The sequence below is a fragment of the Thamnophis elegans genome, chromosome 4 (assembly GCF_009769535.1).
Source record: "Thamnophis elegans isolate rThaEle1 chromosome 4, rThaEle1.pri, whole genome shotgun sequence".
NCBI classification, from domain to species: Eukaryota; Metazoa; Chordata; class Lepidosauria; order Squamata; family Colubridae; genus Thamnophis; species Thamnophis elegans.
In genome coordinates, this window is record NC_045544.1 from 9051615 (window position 1) to 9062609 (window position 10995).

Here is a 10995-nt window from a genome sequence, read left to right on the forward strand (position 1 = left end):
GCCCTCCCCCGGGTGGTAGCCAGATGTTACTTGAAGCCCAATGGTAATTTTGTGCAAAAGAAAGAAACCAGAACATTTTAATATCAATGATAATAATATCAAGAAATGGCCTCATTTTCATTTTATTTCAGGAAATAAAAACAAATGCATGGCTCTTTCTAGAATAATGCTTCAGCAAATCAGTTTGGAGTGAAATAGTAAATTTTGGAATAAATACTTATCAGAGTGCAACAATAAGCTTATTTTTTATGTAAATATAAAGTGATGTGGCTAGCACAAAAAGAAAAAAAAAAGGAAATTCAAATTATCTGTAGCGGATTTTGTCTGGTTTTATATCTTGAGGATAAGAAAATGTATACCGTAGAGGAAAAGACTTTGCTGTTCAACTTTGGTTGCTCTCAAACAGCTAAGCACAGTCAGATCTGACAAGTGTTTAAATATTAACTATTACTAGTTGAACCTATAGGCCAAGGGGTGGGTTCCTGCCAGTTCTAACCTCTTCTATAGAAGAGGTTCCACAAATCTACAGTGCTGTTTAAAACCGGTTCCAGCTCCCTCCCCCCGCCCGTCCACACATCATCAAGATGAAGAGCGAGAGGAGGAATTCACAAGTCTTCAAGCTGTCAATTTTGAACACCCCTGAGGTTTTTTCCTAAAGGGTTAGGGGTGCAAGGGTTTTGTAACATGACAGCCTTAAGATTTGCACACTTCAATGCCAGAGTTCCTGAGCCAACATGACTGGAGGAGGAATTCTGGGAGTTGAAGTCCACAAGTCTTAAAGCTGTCAAGTTTGAACACCCCTGGGTTTTTTTTTTTTTCTAAAGGGTTAGGGGTGCAAGGGTCTTGTAACTTGACAGCTTTAAGACTCGAGTGCTTCAAATGCCAGAGTTCCTGAGCCAACATTTTGGTTGCTAAGCAAGAGCATTGTTAAGTGAGTTTCACCACATTTTACATGTTTGACACGCTCACGACTGCCAAGCCACTCCCACTCGGTCACATGGCAGGTAAGCCACTCCCACCCAGTCACATGGCTGGCAAGCCACTCCCACAAAGCAGGCCACACCTACAGAAGATATTCTAAAAAATTTTGAAACCCACCACTGCTGTAGACCTCCCATAGGCCACCTTTAATAATTATGTTATGTTATGTTGCTAATTGTAGAATATTTAAATAATGCATATTTAAACACCCCAATTAATTTCCTTACACATTTTTTAGAAATCAGATGATATTGTTAACATTTTTTTTGTAGTTTCTTAGATTTTTGGTCAAAGGAATGGTTGAAGTGAACAATGATAATGTGATGCTTAGAAACAAACAGTGAAATGAATGGCCTCCTTAATAAGGCAACTAAATGAGTCACAGAATAGCCATCCTATTCAATTTTCATGGGTGTTTAAATCGAGGGCATTGTAGATAAATAAAATGGCAAAAAAATAATAATCACCAAGTAGCACCGATGCCCCCGATTATATAGCAAAGGCACAAGGTTCCATTGCACATTTTATTATGTAGTAGTTCTAAAACAAACAGATTAATCGTGTTATGTCTTCACATTATAAGGCAGCAGTTTATATAATTTCTTCAATGTACAAAGCATTTTAAATTAAAACTAGTAATTTAAATTTTAAATTACTAGTTGAACCTATAGGCCAAGGGGTGGGTTCCTGCCAGTTCTAACCTCTTCTATAGAAGAGGTTCCACAAATCTACAGTGCTGTTTAAAACCGGTTCCAGCTCCCTCCCCCCGCCCGAGGTGGCGCAGTGGTCAAATGCAGCACTGCAGGCTACTGCTAGATCAGCAGTTCAGCGGTTCAAATCTCACCGGCTCAGGGTTGACTCAGCCTTCCATCCTTCCGAGGTGGGTAAAATGAGGACCCGGATTGTTGGGGGCAATATGCTGACTCTCTGTAAACCGCTTAGAGAGGGCTGAAAGCTCTATGAAGCGGTATATAAGTCTACTGCTATTGCTATTGCTATTATTAAATGCCCCTCAGAGAGGGTTCGCAATTTGGGAATCCTCCTGGATCCCCAGCTGACTTTAGAACACCACCTGTCGGCTGTGACCAGGGGGACCTTTGCCCAGGTTCGCCTGGTGCACCAATTGCAACCCTACCTGGATCGGGAGGCCCTTCAGACAGTCACTCACGCCCTTGTGACCTCAAGACTGGATTATTGTAATGCACTCTACATGGGGGTGCCCTTGAAGAGTGTTTGAATACTCCAGTTAGTCCAGAACGCAGCCGCGCGAGCGGTGCACCCAGGTACACCCACGTCACACCTATCCTCCGCGAGCTGCACTGGCTACCCATTAGTCTCCGAATCCACTTCAAGGTGCTGGTCGCTACCTATAAAGCCCTACATGGCATCGGACCTGGGTACCTGAGAGACCACCTCCTGCGGATTACCTCCCTCAGACCGATTAGATCTCACAGGTTAGGTCTCCTCCGGATTCCATCTGCCAGCCAATGTTGGCTGGCGACCCCCCGGGGGGAGCCTTCTCTGTTGCAGCTCCAGCCCTCTGGAACGATCTCCCTGTCGAGATCCGGACCCTTACTACCCTCCCGGCCTTCCGCAAAGCCACCAAGTCCTGGCTGCTCCAGCTGGCCGCGGGGCCTGTGAAATATATAGCCCCACGGAAATTGTGAATGTTGTGGTTTTGTTTGTCTTTGTCTAGTTTTCCCCCTTTCCCTTGTCTATTGTGAGCCGCCCGGAGTCCTTCGGGAGTGGGCGGCATACAAGACAAATCAAATCAAATCAAATCAAAATCAAATGGTCCTCTTTTCTTTTTCCTCTTTTATATGTGCATGCAAAGCAACACAGAGACACATACAAAATCCAGAATCTCTCCAATCTGTTACTGAACCTCCTTTCAATTAATATAGTTGTCATTTTAGATTGCACAGTCCTAATCATCATATTCCAGGGAGGAGAAAGCTCACTTTTCCGATTAACGCCAGCTCATAATTGCTGTTCAAATTGAGTTTTCATACTTCAGATACCGGTGAGAGGTTATGCAAACTCTTATTCTTATGTATTACAATTTTAAAAGTACTTGGTATAATGGTGGATATCGCTAGATTGTATATTGGACACATTCAAGGCACGACCCTCTATCACACCTCCATTTTGGTGCAAGAAGTATGAATATGAATAATGTACTGCTAAGACAGACTTCCAGTTCATTAATAAAAATGGTAAGTAACATTTGGATTATAGTACTCTATTGAAAACCTGACCCAAATTTAAAATAAAGTCAATTCACAATTTGATGTATGATTTATCATAAATAAACCTGAGCAGCGTATCAACTCATAGCTAAGATAGAGAGGGGAGAAGGGGTATTTCAATAAGTATTTGATCTGTTATTCAGTTTCTCCGACTACTCCACCTCATTTTACTTCCAAAATTTTCTACTTCAGGCATGATCTAAGCCTCAAATAAAATGAGATTGGATAGAAAATCATTATAAACCAGATGTTGGTTGTATTTATCCTCTTAGCACTGCATTTATTTTTATTTCAAGGTTAATCTTCCCCAGCCTGTGTTCTACACATTCATTTCAATAGGTTAACTTGGGAGGCCTGGTAAAAAAGTAATCATTCTTGAGCAACTAACCTGGAATGGATGCTATCTATTTATAAGATCAGCTATGTTATTTTGTTATTTTGATCTCTTGAAAATAAGGCTGATTTTGTCCTCTTAACACTGCATTTATTTTTATTTCAAGGTTAATCTTCCCCAGCCTGTGTTCTACACATTCATTTCAATAGGTTAAGTTGGGAAGTCTGGTAAAAAGTAATCATTCTTCAGCAACTAACCTGAAATGGATGCTATCCATTTACAAGATCAGCTATGTTCTTTTGTTATTTTGATCTCTTGAAAATAAGGCTGCCCTTGTCATCATCCCTTGAAATGAAAGTTTACATTTAAATAACATACAACTATAAACTAAAATTAAACTATATGCATATGTAGGGGACACGGTGGCTCAGTGGCTAAGATGCTGATCTGGTCAATGAGAAAGGTTGGCTGTTCGGCGGTTCGAATCCCTAGCACAGTGTAACGGAGTGAGCTCCCGTTACTGGTCTCAACTTCTGCCAACCTAGCAGTTCGAAAGTATGTAAAATGCAAGTAGAAAAATAGGGGCCATCTTTGGGGGGATGGTAACAGCGTTCTGTGTGCCTTCGGCATTGGATCATGCCGGCCACATGACCACAGAGATGTCTTCAGACAGCACTGGCTCTTTGGTTTTGAAATTGAGATGAGCACCACCCCCTAGAGTTGGGAATGACTAGCACATATGTGCAAGGGGAACCTTTACCTTTTTAATATGTATATGCACATAATGCACACACACACACACACACACACACACACACACACACACACACGCACACGGATGCATATAATATAAGCCCTATCTCAAAAATAAGCTCCAGTTAAGAATGTCAACATTTAGTACTGTATTTCCCCAAATTAAGACCTAACTGGAAAATAAATCCTAATGTGTCTTTTGGGGCAAAAAATAATATAAGACCCAGTTTTATTTTTAGGAAAACACAGGTATATATGTATATGCATATGTATAGGTACACACAGACAGTGTTATCCTATTCAAACTTCTTCACATCTTATGTTAGATCCAGAGTATTCACGTATCCTGTGCCAAGCTCATTGGGATACAAGCATACTCCATAGTTCTTGGTCCGTAACTACATTCTCTGCATCCCTCCATTTAAAGTTCATATTTTTCACTTCTTCCTGAAATGTTTGGCACCAGGTTTTCTTCGGCCTTCCTCGTTTTCTCCAACCATTTGGTAATATCCAATTGATTGTTGTCTTTGCTGGAGTTTGCTCAGCACAGCCCATGTTCAGCAAAGCACATTCCTCATTCACAGTAATCAGAGGTCTACTTACAAGTAAATCTTACTTAGTTAAATTAGACTTGTTGCTACATTATTTTATTATTTATTATTTATTGAACATTTATAGGCCGCCCTTTTCCCTGAGGGGACTCAGGGCGGCTTACAACAATGAGGGAAGGGAGTGCAAGACAAGACATAAAAGAAAAACGTGAGTAAAAAAAAAATAACCATAAAACACAACATTCACTCAACATTCGGGCGGGGAGAGAGTAAAATCCTATCCCCAGGCCTGACGGGATAGCCAGATCTTGAGGGCCGTGCGGAAGGCCTGGACTGTGGTGAGGGTGCGGATCTCCACGAGGAGGTTGTTCCATAGCGTCGGAGCTGCAACTGAGAAGGCTCTCCTCCGCGTAGTCGCCAGTCGGCACTGACTGGCGGATGGAATTCGGAGGAGGCCTACCCTGTGCGATCTGATGGGACGCAGGGAGGTAATTGGCAGAAGGCGGTCTCTCAGATAGCCAGATCCACTACCATGGAGCGCTTTATAGGTGGTAAGTAGGACCTTGAAGTGCACCCGACGATCAACAGGTAGCCAGCGCAGCTCACGGAGGATCGGTGTTATGTGGGCGAACCGTGGTGCGCCCACGATCACTTGCGCGGCCGCATTATGGACTAGCTGAAGTCGCCGGATGCTCTTCAAGGGCAGCCCCATGTAGAGCACATTGCAGTATTCCAGCCTAGAGATCACATAACATGCTACATAACTTTGTTTAAGGTTGCAGCTTGAATCATGTTTACCCATTTTACTTGTTCATTCCCGATATAGTGGTTCATAGTCTTTCCAACCTTGAGACCCAGTCTGTATTGCACAGCACATGTTTCCTCAATCTCTTCTGCCTTTTCCCTTCTCTCTAGCTCTCTGTTCTTTTTCCTCACTGATAACTTTCATGTTATAAAACTTTAAAAACAGGGTGGGTGGAAATTGTAGCAGTCCCATAGGGACAGTATGTCTTAAGGTTGGAAATCCAGTTGCAGTCTTGCCTGACCATAGAACATATTTTATTCTGTTTTATTCAATTCTGTTCTGTTCATTGTGCCATTGTGGCTCTAGTAAGACCCTCAGAGCAGTTTTAATATTAACGTTCATTAAAAATACAGTATCAGTATCACGGTAATTAAAACTGATCCAATGTCCTAGATTTCTAGCACAAAAGGCAGGCTGGTGTGATGACAGAACCATGAATAAATCAGGTAAGACACTGCCTGCTATCAATTATTCTGTAATTCATTCTTGGGTTTCCACGTGCTACAGGACACTGGAGGACTGATAGTGTAAAAAACAGACCAGAATAGGAATGACTCTTGATGTAATGGAAGGGAAATTAACTGAAGAAATGTGAGATGGGGCAGTAGCACAGATGGAACTTGACATAAAAATCTTATTTATGACTCTGGAGTTTAATGGGGCACACAGCCACACAATGGTGCAGAGGATTTTAGTCCTGTAGGCCAGCAGCATACTTACTTGGATTGAATGTATCTGTGTGTAACTGACAGGACTTAGTGTATAAATTATATTTAACACTCATATCCCACCAATTCCTTTAAACCAAAATTCAGAATACAAGTTAATTCTCCAGCTTTATTTTAAGAAGTAGCTTTTGCAAGACACGGTAAGAGAGAGATATGTTTTCATAAATGGTAATCTGCCGAATTAACCCTATCAAAATGTGCATGTTCTTCTTATCAGAGCTACGCAGTGTGTGTAAGAAAGTTAAGTGTGGTAAATAAGCAAAGAGAAAATAGCATCTCATTTCTCCTGCGGCAAGAATGTCCCCTTTTCATGCAGGCATTAAAGATCCCGTCTAAGAGATAAATGTAGATACAATTATCGCTCTGTCCTAAAGGAAACAGATGGAATAGATCACCTTTTAAAGTCTCACATAATTGTAGGATTTTTTTTTTTTGATCCTGCACTTAACTGCCCAAATTGAATTACCGTAATTAATGTACAACACACATATGGACTGAATAACCTTGAAGGGACGGCATAATATAAAATGGTATTATCAATCATGAATGAAGTCTGACACGTACTTTATCCCTCAGCAATTTATTATTATTATTAGCTTTTTGAGCAAAAAAGCAAGATACAGGCTTCCTGCTACTTCAGCTGGAGCTCACTAAAAATAATATTTAAGAATGTCTTCTAGTTTTTTACACTAAAATAGCGTTGTGTACACATTCAGGTGGTCCCCCCTTCCCTCTCCCAAAATGCATATTTATTTCCGATTAGAAGTAAAGGTAAAGGTAACATATAACATCTCTAAACACTAAAGTACTTTTTTCCCCTCAGGGTAATAAAAAAAAAAGAAATCTGAAATCTTTCTTACCTGTAAAACCAGGTACACACAAGCATTTAGTCTGCGGTTGCAACTTTGATTGGCTTATATCAATACAAGTAGCTCCAGGGTGGCAATTGGCTGGATAAATTAAGCAGGGGTTTTCTACAAATTGGCAAAATTGTCCAGTCCATCCAGGAGCACAGAGGCACTAAAGAGAAGGAAATAATTTGGTTGAATAACTTATCTGATATTAAAGAAGGAACAAAGGTTAATTGTACTAGGATGTTCACGCAGACAATTAATAAATATCACGTCTGCTTAAATTTATTACAAAGGGATATTAGTGACAGATGACAAACTGTGATAGCAGCTCACTGAAATATGATTTAGATAAAAAAAAATTAAATATGTTTCCAAGGCATTAAATGCCAGAAGATAGTTTAGGATTTCATTCTGAGCATAGATGCTTAAAGTTAAAACTTATATCTTGATCTTGGCTTCACTCCTGGAAATTTCATGGATGCATCCATGCTGTTATTTTGGCAACATTATCAAAATTGTTTGATATGACTATATTCTAGGATAGTTTTTTTTTAATTTCCCAGGTTATTTATGAAATTCATACTCCTTATGCTGCTGATGGTTCTGCAGTCAAGAATTAACTAATTCAACCTGCTTAACTCTTTAATATTAGCTAAGGTTGACTAGCTGGGCTAAAACATTCCTCTAATGAAATTCAGCTCATGATGAATACATAATAGGGATTTTTTTGGCAATGATATGTGAATGATTTAGCATCGCTTTCTTGAGGTATTTTTTTTAAAAAAACTTTCCAATTTATTTCCTTATATGTCCTGGAAGACTCCAGTCTGTGAACTGGCCAAGTCCAACTCTGCTTTCCATTTTGAAATCACTTGGGATTACAGAATTTTCAACATAAATTTCATTGTGTGCTGTAATTTAAACTTGTATGTTGTTGTCTTCACATTATCTCATTTCAAATCTATTCAAAATCACTGAGAAACTTTTAAAGCAAGCATCAGAATTTACTCTGGTTATATGATATGTGTATAGTCTGGAAATGGCTTCTCACTGTGTGAATGTGCTGTAATATAAATTCAAATTCAATTTCAGCATCTTGACATAAATCCTTGTTGATGCATCACTTGTCAAATTTTCACATTTTTCTGTCTCAATATTTGGAGAGTAAAATGACAGATCACAGAATATAATGGTTTTCAGTTTCTTATAAAAACTCTTACTAATTCCTAGTGGGCATATTTTGGGACATATTTGCAAAAGATCTACCATAGTTTTTTAATTGTCATATCAATTTTTAAATTACCATTCCCCAAATTTGACATTTTTATTTCCTATGTGATTTCTGATCTTTTTTTTATATTTTTATTATGCTGGAAACTGAATTAAATTATTTCCCATCTTTTGCCATGGTTAGATTTTAGGATTTATTAAATTTTGATGCATCAATTTATAATTTTCTCTGGGAACCATGGCTAGTAAGTAGTTAAGGAGAAAATGGAAGGGGAAAATTTGACAGTTAAAAGTAGAAATGATGCAGTAACAATTTTATTCTGCAAAACTGTATATGACCAGAACTCGCTGCTCTTCCTATCACTTGTTTTTAATCAGACATAAATCTCAATATCCTTTTGTAAGGAGGATGGGCTGACATCACACCAAAAAAGTTACATATATTTATTTGATATGTGTTTGGCAAAGCACCAGGAGGCAGTAGCTAAAATCTAACTTCAGCATGAAATGGGCATTAATGTAACACTTCTGATCTTTGTCTTAAGAAGTCTGTCTTTTTTTAAAATAAGAAGAAGATGGATCTTAAAGAACCCCCATTTTTTGTATATTCCACTGAGAATTTAGCCTGAAGGAATGGAACTTTGAATCAAAGTTGAATAGAAATGTTAAAAAGAACCAAATTAAAAGGACAATAAAGCACTTGCTGTCTTTACTAAGGGGCAGCAAAATTTGGCATCTTGTTGGAAGGCTGAAATGCTATGGGGGAGTGAGAAAAACAAAAAGACACAGAGAAGGAAGGCCTAACAGAGACTCCACTTCCTCAGGGTCTAGCAGAAGAACAAGGTGGAATAACTGATGACCTACTTTTATCAGTCCACAATAGAAAGCATCATCACTTATTGCATTATGGTGTAGTATGCTGGCTTGACAACCGCAGATAGAAAAACATCACAGAGGGCACAAAACATCATGGGCTGTCCCCTTACATCAGTAGACAAAATCGCTAGGACTGGATGCCTTAGAAAAGCGAGGAAAATCCTCAGAGATGACACCCACCCTGGTCAGCTCTTCTTTACTCTCCTATCATCGGGTAGGAGATATAGAAGCATAGGCAGTTGTACAAACAGGCTGAAGAATAGCTTTTATCCGTGGACTGTCAGGCTCATGAATGCAACATAACATCATAAGTACGCAGTATGATAGGCTCACGGGGCTGGTGCAGCATGTTCACATTGGTGCAATAATATAACGTAATGTATGCACCAGTGGGGGGTTTCAAATTTTTTTGGAACCTCTTCTGTAGATGTGGCCTGCTTTGTGGGAGTGGCTTGCCAGCCATGTGACTGGGTGGGCGTGGCCAACTTGTAAAATGTGGTGAAACTCACTTAACAATGCTCTTGCTTAGCAACCAAAATGTTGGCTCAGAAACTCTGGCATTTGAAGCACGCAAGTCTTAAAGCTGTCAAGTTACAAGACCCTTGTACCCCTAACCCTTTAGAAAAAAAACCCCAGGGGTGTTCAAACTTGATAGCTTTAAGATTTGTGGACTTCAACTCCCAGAATTCCTCCTCCAGTCATGTTGGCTCAGGAACTCTGGCATTGGAGCACACAAGTCTTAAAGCTTGCAGGTTACAAGACCCTTGCACCCCTAACCCTTTAGAAAAAAAACCTAGAGTTGTTCAAACTTGACAGCTTTAAGACTTGTGGACTTCAACTCCCAGAATTCCTCCTCTCACTCTTCATCTTGATGATGTGCAGACGGGAGGGGGAGGGAGCTGGAACCGGTTCTAAACAGCACTGTAGATTTGTGGAACCTCTTCTATAGAAGAGGTTAGAACTGGCAGGAACCCACCCCTGGTATGTACATATATGTATAGAGAATTGTGTGTTGTTAGTATGATTTATTGGATTAGGAATTTTATTTCTTTATTTGTTCATGGTGAGTTATTGATATATTTATGTTGGGGGGTGCACTAAGGAAGGCTCAGCCAATCTTATTGTGCACATGTTGTGCATTGACAATAAAGGTTGAACTGAACTGAACTGAGAAAGAAAACTACCTACAATCTATTATTCAAATGATACAAAATCCATTCTCTAAACCAAAGAGAGGTTTGAAACTAACTGTAACTCGTTTCCTGTAAGTCATTTAATATAAATAAGAGGAAAGATGGCTATTTTTATCCGCTGTATCAAATACTTTATAAAGTATTAATACCCATTTTACAATTGGAACAGTTAAAAAAAATACACTCTCAAAGAGACTTGTTATCCGAGCTATTCTTCAAATCTTATGGGATATGTTGCGCACATCTCTCTGTGTGCACATTTGCATTGGAAAAATATGAATAATACATTTCATGTTTTTTCACAAATAATAGCAATTATGGCTTCTGAAATTTTGGACCAGGGCTATATTTGTGGAATCGTAAGGTAATTATCATCTGCAAAATATCTAAGAAAAATACCTTTCTCGTGGATCAAAGCACAAAAAAATAGAACAATAAAAA